Here is a 16,886-nt window from a genome sequence, read left to right as displayed (position 1 = left end):
TCTTGATCATATTTTACTACTTAATTTTTACACACACAAGTTTCTCCCTGAATCTTTTGATGACGTCATATGTAGATAGTGAAAACCCTAAAGTCCATAATCCATAAAGTGCAACCATATTTCATTTCATTTAAACTAGGCATTTCGGGAAATCTTCTTTTATTCCCAAAAACATAATTAAATTCCCTGTGTAATACATTCTAGAAACACTTTTAATTAGTCAAATTGTTTGATGCTGCAGGCATCAGTTTCAGAAAGAAATGATCAGATATATTTGTTATTTATTTGTTTACAATTTACTCCTTTCTCTTTGTATTTTAATTTTACATTCAGGGTTTGTACTTGGAAGGCAACTGAGCACTTTTCAAAGCAAGAAGTCTCACAGATGATGACACTGTAGAGCTGCACTTTGTGGTATTAGCATATTTTCCACTACACCCCATATTTTCCATGGCGTTCAGTTTACGACATTGAAACGAGCGAACAAAATGTCACTGAGCTGAGAAAGCAATTGAGATTAATGACAAAAACGGAGCTCTGCGAAGCCAGGCGGCTGTGGCAAACACACCCTCTTCCTGGACTTACATAGCTCTTGAAAACCTCAGGCCCTTGGGTCACTCTTCACAGCAACATGATTGGTGTTGGAATGGTGTTCCTAGCTTAATAATTCGAACAGGCCAAGCCAAGCCAAGGTCACATGGATGCAAAATAATAAATGTTTATTTCCCTGACACCTAGAGAGAGACAGAAAGAAAGAGAGAGAGAGAGAGAGAGAGAGAGAGAGAGAGAGAGAGAGAGAGAGAGAGAAATGTGACTTGGGGACCCTTTTTTTAAAGTCAAACAGGACATTCTGGTGTCTAAACATGCAATTATCTAGGTTAAGGCTTCCAAAATGTTTACTTAGAGTTATATATTTATTAATTCATTCATTCATCCTCTGTATCTGCTTTATCCTGTTGTGCCAGTCATCACCACTCCATCAGAAAATATTGCACCCTCACCCAGGACCCCAAAACGCTAGAGCCATGTGGCAGCAATGCTACATGCTATTATTATTATAATCATCATAATGATAATAATAATTATTATTATTATCATTATAATACACTGAATGTTCACTCATTATCCATGTTATCAGATCCACCTACCATACAGGAGCACCACGTCAGTGTCACTGCTGTGCCAAAAATGATCCACTACACAAATCATACCTGCTTTGTGTCCTGCATTAAAAAGTAGGGTTAAATGGGGACATGAAAGCATGCAGAGAAACAGGTGGACTGCAGTCTGTAATTGTGGAACTACAAAGTACACCTGTGTGGTGAGTGGAGCTAATAAAATGGACAATGAGTGTAAATACAAGGTATTTTATCCTATTCCAGGGATTGTTCAGTATATGTGGTGTGTGCCTGTTTTGCTGAAGTAGCAGCTTCTAAGAGGAATGTTGGAACATTGCTGTAAGGAACTGATGGAAGCCACAAAGGCATTAGATCAGTTACTACTGTCCCACTGCCTCATGCTCCAATTTTTTTATTTTTTTTTTTGGTTGGTTGGGGGCAAATACACATTTGTTTCTATGCATTCTTTCACCCAGCTGCTTGTCTAACAGTGAGACAGGACCTGAGCCCCGATGAGTTGATGGGAATGGTGATGATGTAAGATGGAAGCAATTATAATCAGTTAGGAATTTAACCGCATTGTCTGGGATGGCCAGGCCAAGGCCCCGTCTCCCCGTTTTACCAGCACAGAGCACACAGAGCTCAAAATCCCTTCCCAATAATCCAAAGACCCACCACAAAAACATACAGTTGTCTGCAAAAGTACAATCCTGGTGTTGGTTTTTGAACTGAAAATTAGCTGAAGAAAAAAACATATTTTTAATGTATTCTGCTTATTTGAATTTAACACAATCTATCTATCTATCTATCTATCTATCTATCTATCTATCTCATACACTGCCTTTTTCACACTGCCACAAATGCACCTTCACTGGACAGACCAATGTGCTGGAGGAGAGCAAAGGCCGCCCAGATTCATCTTATCAGTTGACATAAACCCATGCTGGCTGGCAGCATGCCATGTGATGACAGAAATGAGGTGGCCATCCCATCCTCCCAGAGACATCAAAGCCAGTTGTGTTGTCTTGGAAATCCTGGCTGAGGTTTCACTGGAGTTTCTCTCAAACCTCTCAAACATATGATTAATTCATTGTCTGTAATCATTTATGCAGTTCAGGGTTTGCCTTAGTTCTGAGCCTACCTGGAATCACTGGGCACAAGACAGGAACAAGCCCTGGATGGGGTGCCAGTCCATCACAGGGCACCACACACTCACACATTCAAACTATGGATAATTTTGAGAAGCTAATCCACCCACCAAGGTGTGTTTTTGGACTGTGAGAGGAAACCCAACTCAAAATCAGCCTGATCATCCTGTGGTATGTATACAGATACTTTTTGGACAAGGTAATGTAGCTAGACTTTTCCTGGAATCTACTTTTGCATCTTAAACTCATGATATTTTTAGAAAGGTTTATCAGTGTGTGTAACTGCCCTGTCCTCTTTACCGTATTTACTTTAGTATTTACTGAAGTAATGATACTATGAGGTTGATATTACTTGCCTTTGTTACACTTTTTATTTACATCCAGATGAAAAGATATTAACAAATTAAAGTTTTCTTCTTTTATTTGTATTTTACCTACTGTCTCAACATTTTTTGGACCTTAGTTTGTAGAGTAAAAATGTTTTCATGCCTGGACTAGTGTTTGTGTTTATTGCAATTTTTCCTTAATTGTAATCTAGAAAGCATCCTTTAGTTTTCTAATGTGTCCTAAATGCCCTTTCCATTTCAATAAGTTCCTTAATTTCCCTGCTGAACTCAGCTTACCCTCCCTACCTGTCAGTGTCAGCCAATCACGGAAACCACAAAGTATTCAGATGCCACACTTTATTCTCATCGCAGTGAATCCAGGCAAATCAGCACACTCTAGTAGAATCGTTCTGAAGGAGGATGAACCACAGAGTAGCCACAAAAAAGAATAAGAGGAGATATTTCAACAAGGAGGAAACATGAGAGCTTGTCTTACATTCTTTGGGTAGTGGTTATATTCTGAGATGAGCTAATGGTGGTGGTGGTGACTTGGGGATGTTCTATTACATTGCTAGGGTTCTCCCCAGAAAGGCTTGGTCTACCTAGGACAGTTGCTACTCTTATATGATGACAGTCCCAATGGCAATTATATATATATGATGTAACACACTAGTGCATGAATAAAGTAGAAAATATTTAGGGATGCACTGACATTTTGGGTGGAACTCCATGATGCTTCACTGACCAGCAATAGGCAGAATTGAGCCAGAATTTCCCATTGACTTCAGTACAGTGTGGTAAAAATCTATTACACTAGGGAGCGACAACAGCAAGAAACCCACTGTTCTGTCATTTTCACTTTCAGCCTTTGTTGGTTTTATTTTCTAAAGTTAAACCAAATGTATCCTGAATTTGTTTTGTTGTTAACCACAGATTTGCATTTGTATTAAAAAGAAAATACCAAGACTAAATTAGGTGAGAGTGGTAATGCCTCTTCTGCAAATATGGACTAAATGTGCATGCACTTCAAGCGATAAAACATCACTGCCCACATATAGTGGGGGAAATAAGTATTCCATACACGCCCGATTTTGCAAGTTTTCCCACTTACAAAGAATGGAGAGGTCTGTAATTTTTACCATTGTATACTTTAACTGTGAGAGAAAGAATCTGAAAAAAAAATCCAGAAAATCACATTGTATGATTTTTAAATAATTAATTTGTATTTTATTGCAGCACTGCTTCCACAGTCTCCTGTGGTATTGCTCCATCCCGTCCACATCCGTAAGCTTTCAGAAAACATTCAGATTATGTATAAAATGAGCACAGAGTACAGAGTTCCTCCAGATCATATGAACTTTATAAAAACTGCTTCTTCTAAACTAATGGCTAGGTAAAAGGTGCAAGCTGAGAATCTTGTCTGTGTTGTGAAAACAAATGGGCTGCTGGAAGAGGCTGACAGCATGTCAGGATCGCGGGGCGGACTGACGGAGGCAGACGCACTTGCTAAAACACAGACGTTTATTTACAAGAAAAGAACAAAACAAACACAAACTGACTCGAGGGTAAACACGTCAACTGATAAATGAGAGGACTAGAAACAACAACATGAAACGAGGAAAGAAAACAAGGAACAACCGACTTGGAACTGGAACAACACAAAACAACACAACTTGGAATTGGAACATAGCAAAACAAACGACCGATGAAAGGAAGTAACACAAGGGAACTTAAATACATAAACAGATAAGACACACCTGAAACAGATAACGAGGGTTAAGGACAAGGAGGCGGAACAAAGGTGGGACAAGGGCGGAGACATGGACAATAACAGACAGGGCTATGTGCTTATAGAGCACATGGCAGGGAAAACAGGCATGACAGGAGGAGGGAGTGACACAGCAGCAAAAAAAAAAAAAAAAAAGACTTCTCTGAACTTATAAATCTAATGCTCTAGGACTTCACAACCGAGGTGTCCAAATAACACTTTATTTGGAGGGCCCAATTTTCACAGGAAATTGCCTTTGAATTTTAATTAATCTAACACAAATATACGATGATCACCATTTTCTAATGTTGTTTATTAGGTGTACAAATATTTTTAGTGATTAAGTGTTTTTGTGTAACATTTTTTGTATTAATATTTTAGTAACAATTTCACTTTGCAAAATTCTGCTTTCTGTCATTTTCAAATTTTTTGAAACTGTTTAATTTTATTTATTAGGACATATTTTGCTGAATTAACGACATTGTTATTTTTAATACTATGCAAAAATTCATTCATCCATTCATTGTCTGTAACCGCTTATCCAGTTCAGGGTCTTGGTGGGTCAGCCCTTCGCTCACACATTCACTCACACCTATGGAGTAGCCACTGCCCCTATTAACGTGGGAAGAAACCGGAGCACCCAGAGGAAACCCATGCGAACATGGGGAGAACACACCAAACACCTCAAGGACAGTCACCATAACAGTTAAGATTAAATGACAAAAGAGCATTTTTTTTTTATTACAATTATACTGAATACATCTGAACATGTCTTCTATAGCATGAAACCTCTAGCAATTGACACCACCTTTGCCCAAAACAAGGGTCTGCGTCCAAAGTGTTTACAGTGAAGTTTCAGAAGAGAAGTAAAAGCAGAAGAGAGAGCAATCCAATGCTGAAATGATTTCCCCAAGAGCAAATCTTGGCTGGCGAAAGATGTTAAGAGGAAATTAAACACCATAAGGGCATCTTAGTAAAGGGTGTCTTTTCTGCTTCAGTCAAGGGTCCGGAAAGGCTTTATGTGATGAACATATATCAAGACTGTAGCTGACAGAGATCAGAACATCTAACCATCTAAACCCAAACTGCCACAACCATCTAAAACAAATTAACCTATAAACATCAGCAGCATTGGGATGGAAACACCAGCAAGTCAAGGTAAAAAGTACTCTATATAATTCATTTTCCAGCAAAGGAAATGAACTGAATATTGGAATTGTGCTAAACCCTTAAACAGCTGGTGTGGAGTGTGGATTTATGTGTTGTTATACATAGTTTCTCACAACTGAAAAGACCAATGAAAAAAAAAAAATAAAGGTATGTACAGAAAAGTGTTGAAAAGCCATTCTTTTTTCCCCCCATAAGGAATAACTGCTTAGATTCAGAGTTTGTTAAATGGGCCAGATGCTTACTTCAGAGGTTTACTTAAGCAATACTGAAATTACAATAAAATATAACTGAGTAGGTGTGTGAAGTCAGCATAAAAAGGTAAGAAGCCCTTGCAGCTCTCAGGAAGCCTTTACTGGAAAAATAAAAATAAAAGGACATTAGCAAGCCAAACAAACAAGATTCTGGTGTTCAAAGAACAATGGCCTAGCCATCTCTAGATAACCTGCATTTACTTGGATTGTGGGAAGGAGAAACATTTTGAAAATATCAATGCAGATTTTGTCAAGAAATTTCAAAGAATTCTGGAAGTCAAAAAAGAGTGGAAGCAGTTCAGAGGCAGAGTGGTCAAAGTTAGGGTGACCCTTTTATTGGTTTTCAGAAAAAAAAAATGCTTGGGGCCTGTTGGTAACATGCAGCCAGGGAGGGGTGTGTGTATGTATGTATGTGCGTGTGTGAAAAGTTGACAAATGCCTCCATAACCATGCAATTTGTTTGTGATACATTAATACAAATACATATACTCTTTAACAAGACAACTAACAAGTGATTTTGTGTCCAGGTTATTTTTCCATTCAACATTTGGCTGTAAACAATATGTTGATCTGTTCAAGTATGTGGGACTGTCCAGTGTTTCAGTACCAGCAGATGGTAATTTGTGTCAGGTGTTCTGGAGGAAGCATGTGCTTGTCTTTACACTCTCGGGTTAATAAAAATGGGCAATGACTAATGAGAAAATTCAACAAAACTATAAATGTACTGGTATTACAGAAGCTTTAATGAAGACAAAAACAGAAGCTTTAATAAAGACAAGGACAGAAGCTTTAATAAAGACAATGGATGGACAGCAAAATTCTGCATTAATACTGAACTTAGCTGTTGAGGATTCTGTACCATTTTTCATGGCATTTTTCTTTGGTCTGACACTGACAAACGATTAATGAAATATAAATTGTATTTAATGGCCATTTTGAGTGAAAATGAGGAGTCTGTCTGTGAAGCAGGCTCCTGGTCTCATTGCATTGACTTTTCCTCCCAAACAACTGCAGCTACAGCAGCTGCCTGCAATTACCCTGCAGAATACAGTGAGAGAGGTCCTGACAGATTCCCAGAACCACATCTGATGTCCCCAAGTGGCCTTCAGTATCTGTAGAATGACTAGAAAACAAGATACTCAAAACAATGTTTTCTGCTTCTTTCATTAGTTTTTCCCCTGTCACTGTTACAAACAGATGTAAAATCTGCCTTTGTCATGACTAACTGGAATCAATGCCTCAAAGTCAAGGGCTTTATTAAGTAACAGATCAAAAAAAAAAAAAAAAAGAGTAGCCTGAAATAAATGCTGTATGTAATTTTCTGGATCATCCAGGGCTTTGTTTGGAGCCCTGTCTTAGGATATTAATAGTGAGCAGGTCTATAGTTTCCAAAAGGGGAAAATCTGAGAGTAGGGCATTGCATTATAACTAAGAAACTTTGCAAAGCTTTGGCTGGTCGAGCCTCGTATTCACACGGTAAACATGTGGTCTACAGAAGTCTTGGCAGAGCATTGGGTTATATGTGATGCAGGCTGAAGAAAAATATTTCAAACAGAAAGGGAGTGTCACACACATCAGAATCAACAAGACTTCTTTACTTCATTCAGATTACATCATATAGAGCAGTGCTCTACAAAAAGCTGGAGAGTGGTGGAATCAGGTTTTCATGAGCCAAGAACACTCAGCCAATTATAGCAAGGCATTTGCTGATGTCTGGAATCCAGTCAATAAGTAGACCCTTTGAATTTCTATTTTGTGTTTATTGCAATTCTGCTTTAGTTACAGTCATGCTGAAGTCATGTCATCAGTCACCCTCTTACCAGGACTAGGAAATCCAGGACTAAGCCACTGTTCTCTATGGGAAAAATTAATGACTTACAAATAACTATATACATTTCTGAACGTTTTACTTAAATGTCAGTGGAACCTGTGGAATGAAGGTCTGTTTGTGTATCATAATGGTTCATTTGCTAGTACATACCAGGTGGGAGGGGTTGGGACTTTTTCAGCACCTGAAAAGAGAGAGCATGAGCAGGAAGCTGGAGGGTGGGAGCAGTGCTGCAGCAGAGGGGTCAGGACGAGGGTCCGCAGCAGCATCTGAAAAAAGACTGTAAACAATTATAATTAGACTTTTGTAAAGTGAGAGAATTGTAAAATGAGAATTCGTCATTGTGATATGGCAAAAGTGAAGGGGTTGGGACAAACATCCACAAAGCACACAAGCAGTTAAGTTAGAGGCTGGGAGTGACACGGCAACAAAGGGAGTAGTTGGGCTGATGAGAGGAGGGGTGGGATGATGAAATGAGAGCGCATATACTACAAGGAAGCTTTGCAGCAAGAAGACTGCATCAATTGCCCAAAGCGCTGGGCAGGAGGCAGGCCTACAGCAGCACCTGTAGAGGGGGTGATATAGGGAGGGATCACATGAAAAAGGGAGGTGGGATGATGAGTAGATTAGATTAGATTAGATTAGATTCAACTTTATTGTCATTGTGCAGAGTACAAGTACAGGGCCAATGAAATGTAATTAGCATCTAACAAGAAGTGCAATATATAACATTATTTATATAATTTAAAAAAAGGGCAGTTGTGATTATTTACATAAAGTGCAGTTGTGATATAACATTGTGATTATGGAAGTTAAAGTAACCATATTTACATATTGAAATATAAAATATGTAAACAAAGGAACATTGTGTAGGTGATGCATTATGTAGTGAAGTATGAATGAAATACAACTTTACAGAAGGTGCAATGAAATGATTGTGCAATGTTTATTTAAAGTGCCTGAATAGTGTTCATCCGGATAACAGCCTCAGGAAAAAAAACTTTTACGAAGCCTGTTAGTGTGGGAACGGAGGCTCCTGTAATGTCTGCCAGATGGTAAAAGGCTGAAAAGTCCATGATATTGGTGGGTGACGTCCTTGACGATATTTCTTGCTCTGCCCAGGGAGCGTTTATGGTAGATATCCTAGATGGTAGGTAATTTGGTGCCTGTGATGCGCTGTGCTGTTTTTACCACCCGCTGGAGAGCTTTGAGGTCTGCAACAAAGCAACTGCCGTACCATATAGGGATGCAGTTGGTAAGCATGCTCTCGATGATACAGCGGTAAAAGTTCACCAGTATCCTGGGAGACATGTAAGCTTTATTCAGACTCCAAAGAAAATGTGCCTTTTGATGAGGATGGAGGAGTTCAAGGACCAGGAAATGTGGAGACCAAGGAACTTGAAACTGGACACCTGATCCACTGCAGTTCCGTTGATGTAAACGGGGGTGTGAGCTTGGTTCCTAGTCCGTCTGAAGTTCATGATGGTCTCCTTTGTTTTGAGCGTGTTTAGTACCAGGTTATTGTTATGGCACCACAAAGACAGATGCTGTACTTCATCCCAGTAGGCCGTTTCATTGTTGTTTGTAATCAAGCCTATCACCATAGTGTCATCTGCAAATTTGACTATGGTGTTTGAACCATAGGCAGGTACACCATCATGGGTGAAGAGAGAGTACAGAATCGGGCTCAAAACACAGCCTTGTGGAACGCCAGTGTTCAAGGTGATGGTTATTGAATGAAGGTTGCCTAATTTAACAGATTGGGGTCTGTTAGACAGGAAGTCTAAAATCCAGTGGCAGAGTGATGTGCTGATGTCCAGATGGTTGAGTTTGGATATCAGCATAGATGGAATCACTGTGTTGAATGCAGAACTAAAATCAATGAACAGCATTCTCACATATGAGTTTTGACAGTCCAGGTGGGTTAGTGCAGTGTGTAGTGCTGTTGAGATAGAGACAGATGAAGAGAGGAGTTGTGATGATGAGTATAAACAGAAAGAGAGATGAGGAAAAAGGGACAGGAGAGGAGAGAGAGAACAAGACGAGCAGAGAGGGATGGTGGAGGTAGAGGCGGGGTTTCACACAGGTCACAGCTGGAGGAGAAGCAGGAGAAGTGTCTGTATGGGAGCAGTTGTGCTTCAAAGCTTGTAACAGTGGGGAAGCAGGCATGATAAGCAGCCAAACACGTGGCAGTCCAGTAGCAGTTTAGCCAGAGAAAGAAGGCTTGAGGCCATGCCGGCGGCAGAGGTAGAAGAAAGGGAGTTTCACTTGATGCTGCTTGTGCAGTCGGAGCAGTGGGAAAGCAGGCATGACAACGGCAGATTCATGTTCTCCAAACAAGAATTGAATCCAAACACTTAAGTGTTAAAATTAATACCTAAACAACAGTATGATGGGTCAATAACTGGCTGTTTGTTCACTTCAGGTCATTGTAACTTCACACAATATGAAGGACTAAATTTTAATTAAACAAACATAGTAAAAAACACCATAAAAACAAAGGCACAGATGTATTCATGTGAATAGGCCACCCTGTAAAAGTGTTTAGAATTAGTTACAGAAAGCCATACCATCTGTTGGCCAAGGGCAAGAGCCAGATCTCTGAGTAGTTTCCAATGACTCATCTCTGGCCCATGGCAATCACATTCCATCAGAGCTAAAGGAAAAAAAGATCTAGACTACATATTTGATCAGTTTATTACAATAACGACAGCTATGGGTGTATTGCCAATGCTGCTAAATACCTACAGGCGATTTCATTACATGCAAAAATGTTCCTCCTATTGGACAGTGCCTGGCAAAAACACACCAAAGTATAGGGTGGGTTAGTTTACCTAGCAAAGGTTTATGTTGCAGTACCAACAGAAAATTAACACTTGAATTTCTGTATGAAATTCTGTTTCTAAAATAAAATTCAATCCAGATCCAAAGTCAGGTGCAGATTTAATAACTAATATAGCAGTGTGTACATAGGCATGCTGGGTTGTGCCAGAAGATCAACATCTAGCTTTAGTGGTTTTGGGTTTGTAAGATGTCAATGATTAAAAAAATAATAAATAAATACAAAACATGATTGATTGCATCTGTCTGTGTACTTAAACATGATTAATCATATTTGTTTGATTATATTTGAAAATATAGTATGTATTTTCCTGTTTAAAATATGTGCATTGAATATTAGCCCTCCGAGCAGAATGGATTTATTACTCTCAGTGATTCAGGAGTGCAGCTCTGAGCCAGTAATATTAGCACACATTAGTTTACAGAAAAGTTCCTTACATTCATTCATTCATTGTCTGTTACCGCTTATCTAGTTCAGGGTTGCGGTGGCTCCGGACCCAACCCAGAATCACTGGGCTCAAGGCAGGTAAACACCATGGAGGGGGCGCCAGTCCTTCACTGGGCGACACACACTCACACATCCACTCACACCTATGGACACTTTAGAGTCGTCAATCCACCGTGGGTGGAAACCAGAAACCCACGCGGACACGAGGAGAACACAAGTTCTTTACACATAATTATTATTAATTTCTGCCATTATTCATTCATTCACTGTCTGAAACTGCTTATTCAGTTTATGGTTGTGGGGGGTCCGGAGCCTACCTGGAAACACATCCTGGAGGGGGAGCCATTCCTTCGCAGAGCAACATACACTCACACACTCACACCCATTATACCACAATAAAATACTGTTGGAAACAAGATACAGCTATTTACTTCTATATACCGTTACACTACAAAGGCATTTTAGAGATATTCTTAGGTAATGCCTTTGTTGCTTTCTGCAGTGTGATTCATGTATCATGAACATACCTTTTATTATCCAAAAACAATAAGAGAAATAAAACAAAAAGTGCAGAAAGCTTTAACTTCAGCTAACGGCAGCTAAACAGTCTACTGTGAAGGGCTAGTATTGAGGAAAAGACAACAAATCAATTTAAATTATCTTACTTCTTGCTGTGTTTATTCTGATCTGATAGTAATAAATACAGATGTATATTGTTTACTATGAGAAACAAAAATATGTTAAGGCAATTGCTCTCTGCATTATGGTTAGAAGCTATACTGGAGTTGGAGATAAAGCTGGAGGCAAAGGTTAAAGGTCATGCAAATCTTAAGGCTTTGTCCAAAATCAGCCATTTCTCAGTTGATGTTTCTTGTTTGTTTTGTCTTTGGTGCTCTTCCCTTTGGCTTTAAACATTTCATGATCCAGGCCATTCCTAAATTTAGAGCAGTAGTCCTGGGGAACGGTGCCAAACTCACAATACAAGATCCACCTGTGCCTTTTCCCAGACGAACACCATGAGCACTGGTCACCCAGTCAGACTCCAAAGTCCAAACTTATATCCACTCTTTGAACTCTCCAAGGCCATGCACATGTCTCACATATGTCTGCAACATAGCGACTCTTTAGGAATGCTGTGTCCATAATTGATATCTTACTCTGTCAACAAACAAAATGTTCAGTTTAGTGAAAATTGTCACGCCAACAGAGGTGCAGCCAAACCTGCATCATGCTTGAAACTAGTACAAGAAAATGCCTACATAGGTGCCATTTGGCAGCAGGAAATCCTATTTTATTTATGTAAGTCGTGTTTTTGGTTTTATACTTTTTGGTAAATGAAGGGTATTCATAGATAAGTATTGTAACTTGTTCTGCAGTCTCAAGCTGTTTTTCAAAGAGCCAGAATGTTATCTTTTTATCATGTGCCTAGTTGTAACAGTACTACAGGTGAACATTATGTAAATCTGAACAGTAATTCTAGCAGAGGTTGGGAATGAACACTGATTTAATACCTGTATAAGAAGAGTGACTACATAAGGTTTTGGTTTGGTTAAAATATTGCTTATGTATTGAGAAGGAGGCGAGACAAAACTCAGAGGACTAAGACTCATTGTTTGTTTGAGTTCTGAATGGATTGTCTACAGTTCAATGTGACACTGTATGATCTATTGCCTTAAAAATAAGTCATAATAACAGATAATGATAATCAGGCTGATTCTGTCCCTGGGTCATTTGAAAAACATGGGCAGGACAGGCTTAAGGAGCTGGCAGGAAAAGTCAATGGCTGGTGACTTCAGAGCCAGCTGGAGGTTAAAACCAATGCTGGACCAAAAATTACCCCATGGACCCCACAAAACAATATGGTAATTGTATGACAAATTCCTTCTACACATTTCATTAGCTCACTTTGACACTTGTGCTTTTAATTGTAGATAGGAGATAACTCAAAACACAGATGTATTATTAGTTAGACAGTTATGAATCCGCTCTGGAAAATCCCATCAGTAAAGTATAGGCCATCTGATACAACTTAAAAATAATTTGAAAGTCTTTGTAATCTGTAAATAATCTCATTTAAGCTTATTTCATGGTTGATTATCCAAATAATAAATGGTCTTGTGATCAAAAATTATAAAATGATAACTTTGGTAACAAGTTCTATTAATGCCACATGTATAATGCTTTAAGGTTGCATTTTAAGGTTTTGCATGGCATGTATAATACCTGGTTGTAAACACCTTGACCATTCATTATCCACTCTATTAGGTATGCCTCCTTTCAGAGGTGGAATGTAATGAATTAAATTTACTCATGTTGCTATAATTGGGTAGTATTTTTGGGTATTTGTCCTTTAAGTATTCTTTAAAATTTGCAACTTTACTTTTAAGTACATTTTGCTTAAAGTATTGTACTTCACTACATTTTAAATCACATCCGTTGCTGAGTAAAAAATGTAATAAAAATGCAAGAAAACAAAAAATTATGCACTGGAAACTACCGGATTGAATGATGGGCTGGAGAGCAATCTACTGCTAAAATCACAAGAAATATGGAGACGGACAAATCCATTACCAGTGACATAACCCCTGGCCATGTTTAAGGTACCCCTTTGGCTTCAAGTGCAAGAAAGGCGACATCTTTATAATGCAGTGTAATTAGCAGTTTATATTAGCAGTTTATAAAATCCCAACCTCAAGCCTGCATATGTAGGGCATGTACATATATGTTAAATAACAGTTGTATTATTGTGTTGGTTGGTATTACTGAAACTATATTACTTATATTGGCCTTTGTATTACGACTCAATCTGCACCAATTAATTTTATTTATCTCCCATACTTACATATTTTATGTGTGTATTAACATACTTCACTGAACTTTTCTGCACAATTCTCTATTTGATTTTAGCTATTAGCTAATTTGCTATTATAGCTCTGTATTCAAAAGCACCTGGCAGCTATGACAAATTTCCCTCAAGGGATTCATAAAAGTAATAAAATTTAGCAACCTGCTGGTAATATTTTCTATTACAATAAAAACTATATTTCTGTTGTTTTTATGTGGGTAGGTATGCAGGTATGAAGTACATGACTACATTTTATGATAAGTAGATGAGGTACTTATGCCTAGTCAGTGTATTACCCATAGTTGACAGAGATCAACAGTCTTCCAGTTCACAGGAGCACACTGGAAGAAGACAATGTGTGAAATGGAAGAAAGCTGAACGCCGTCTACTATGGGTAATACACTGACTAGGCATAAGTACCTCATACTTCAAAAAAACTAAATATCCCTTTAATAGGATTATGAGGTTCAATACATATAACTATTTTAATAATCATGTTCATGTATTCAGGCATCTCCATGAGCAATTTATTTCATTTTAAAATTATCCCATTAATTAAAACTAACTTGTTTGACATATATATCCCCTTGTCCTTTTTGCACTACCAGTATTGAAATTACCAGTAATTTGTTATGTACTTGAGAAAAGTTTCATCAAAGTAACAGTACATTTATTTGACTAGAATATTTCTGTACCCTTTCCACCTCTGCCTGCTTTGCACATCTGTTGCTGCACAGTTTGTGTTAGTCATCCTAGAATCTTTCATCAGTGGTCAGAGGATGCTGCACACAGGACAATGCTGGATGTGTAGTTTTGACTGGTGGGGTATTCTTAATCAAGCAGTGACACTGAGGTGTTTGTGTGTCTAATCCACACAAAGTGGTCTAACACACTAAAACCATGTTTATTTACTGAAGTACAAATCTACAACCCATATAATATCTGCTCAGCAGGGGGTCAGAGCAATTAACTGACTCCATTCTGTTAATGTAGAACCTTAAAGTAGTTTCAAGTCAGGTTTCACATTGCATTAGAGTACACTATTATGGACAAAAGTATGTGGAAAAATGGAAGTGTTTAGGGACCACAGCAACTCTGCCATGGACTGTTTTTCAAGGTTTGGCCTAGGCTGCTAATTTCCAATGAAGAAAATTATAATGCTTCTTTATACCAAGACATTTTGGACAACTCAATGCTTCCAACATTGGGGACACACTTTGAGGAAGACCCTATTCTGTTCCAGGATGACAGTGCCCCAATGAACACAGCAAGCTTCATAAAAGCATGTAAGCATGTTTTGTTTTTTTAGTTTGGTGTAGAAGAATTTGACTAGCTTGAACAGAGCCCTGACATCAAACCCATCAAACAACTTTAGGATGAATTAGAACTGGGATGCATTAAGCCAGGCCCACTACCCCAACATCAGTGTCTGACTTCATATGTGTTCTTCTGGATAAATGGGGAAGAATCTCACAGATAAACTCTAAAATCTTGCACAAAGCCTTCCCAGAAAAGAGGAAATTTTGAAAAGACACATGAGAGAATTTTTCTTTTCTGACACAGCCAAGAAACTCAAAGCCAGCCGGGTTGCATCAGATCTGACAAGCCACAGGCTGATAAGCAAACACTCCCTTTTAATGTTTTATACTTACATGTTGGAGTCCAACACATCAGCCAAGGACCACTGAAATTAATGGGTTTCCATCTGACAGTTTTCCAACAAAAACCTTTGTAAACACTGGCGATAACACTTAAGCAATTTGCAAAGGCTTACATTTATGAGACATCAATTATATGGTTTTCTCCTGCTCTTAAAGGAACACTGTAAAATATTTACCTTAAAATTACAGTTTCAAATTCATACTTCACTGAATTGTAATAAGAAGAACTGAGCCTCTATCATTGCAACTCAGGGCTGTCATACCTATCGAGTCTCCCCACCCCTCTATGAACCCTCAGGACAGGATGGACTTCAATTTCCAGGATGCCACTCTGTCCCAAGTTCCTGTCACATGCCAACGGTCAGCCAGTCAGAGAGGGCTTCCTTGTTCATCATCCCCTTAAGGTGGCTCCGCTACACCGTCTGTTGTTCAGCCATGTTTCACATTCCAGTTTGTGAACTAAATTTGGAACCATTCTGTGGTAATCAAACGTCCTCTTTTCCCCAGACAAGTACTCTTTTTTTGGGACCAAAAATTATTCCTAATTAAAATTTCTAAATCACCAAATATTTTGCTGTCTGCAGGCTTTCACCCATCCCATTTCTTGCCATAAGCTCTAAATCCTTCATTAAAATGCTCACTTTGATGATGTAGTTGAAAGGTGAGCAGAAGGCGCGAGGGTTGAAGTAGAGCCTCAAACAATTTGTTAAACATTGTTGAGGTAATATTTATCATAGTCCCTTCTTTATGTTTGGAGAATGTTTGTGACAGCCTTTTGTTTCCTACTATATATTTAACAAACAAAGTCATCTTGTCTGCCCTATAACGGCACGAATACACGGACACACATCACCATTTTATCAGTTAGACTCTTATAGAAATGTAGCTAAGTCAGTATATAAATATCAAGTTCCCAGAAATGCACTGTTCCTTTATATATAAATTGTTATTATAAAATGTTAAGGTGCTTGGGTTTAGAAATGTTCAAAAACTTCAATGTTTAAATGTTATCTTGTTTTTTTTTTTTTTTGTGGTAAACAAGTTTCTTTAATGTCCTCTCAACATGGTGCTTCAGTTTTGTAGCTTTGTATGAACAGAAAATAATAGGCTTTCCATGATCACACACACTGCCAGCAAACTGACAAGATTTTTAAAGTTTGTTATTATTTGTTACTATTGTAAACAAAGACATTGATATAAAGCACCAAGGCTTCTGCAAACCTTCCAATGACAAGGCTATGTATTTTGAGCTTTCCTGCTTTTGAAATATCAGAATCACCTCTGTGACAATGGCTAAATGGCTAATGGTGGTCCTGCAAAACTAGGGTTGCCTAGTTTCTCTTTGCTCTTGTTGTGTTGCACTGGAGTTTATAGAACAATTAAATCTAGCTAATCATGACAAACATGTTTCAAACTTTATGTAGTATTCAGTAATCTCAAACTACATACATGGTTAATTATATTATGTCTGTTATAACCTGA

The 16,886-nt window shown here is 38.4% G+C and overlaps 1 long non-coding RNA gene across 2 annotated transcripts; it reads right to left on the bottom strand.

Annotated features, from left to right (window-relative positions):
- Positions 1–6,715: 6,715 nt before the first annotated feature.
- LOC136676201 (uncharacterized) lies at positions 6,716–15,765 on the bottom strand. Of its 2 annotated transcripts, none has more exons than XR_010796258.1 (3): positions 15,668–15,765; positions 7,763–7,889; positions 6,716–6,904 (listed from the first exon to the last, which is right to left on the bottom strand). It is a non-coding gene; the product is annotated as an uncharacterized lncRNA (long non-coding RNA). The 2 variants fall into 2 exon arrangements; XR_010796257.1 differs by lacking the exon at positions 6,716–6,904 and adding an exon at positions 7,507–7,636.
- Positions 15,766–16,886: the final 1,121 nt, after the last annotated feature.

This window comes from Hoplias malabaricus, chromosome X2, assembly GCF_029633855.1.
Source record: "Hoplias malabaricus isolate fHopMal1 chromosome X2, fHopMal1.hap1, whole genome shotgun sequence".
Lineage (NCBI taxonomy): Eukaryota > Metazoa > Chordata > Actinopteri > Characiformes > Erythrinidae > Hoplias > Hoplias malabaricus.
The sequence above is the reverse complement of the archived record's forward strand: the minus strand, read 5'-3'. Positions and strand labels throughout refer to the sequence as shown.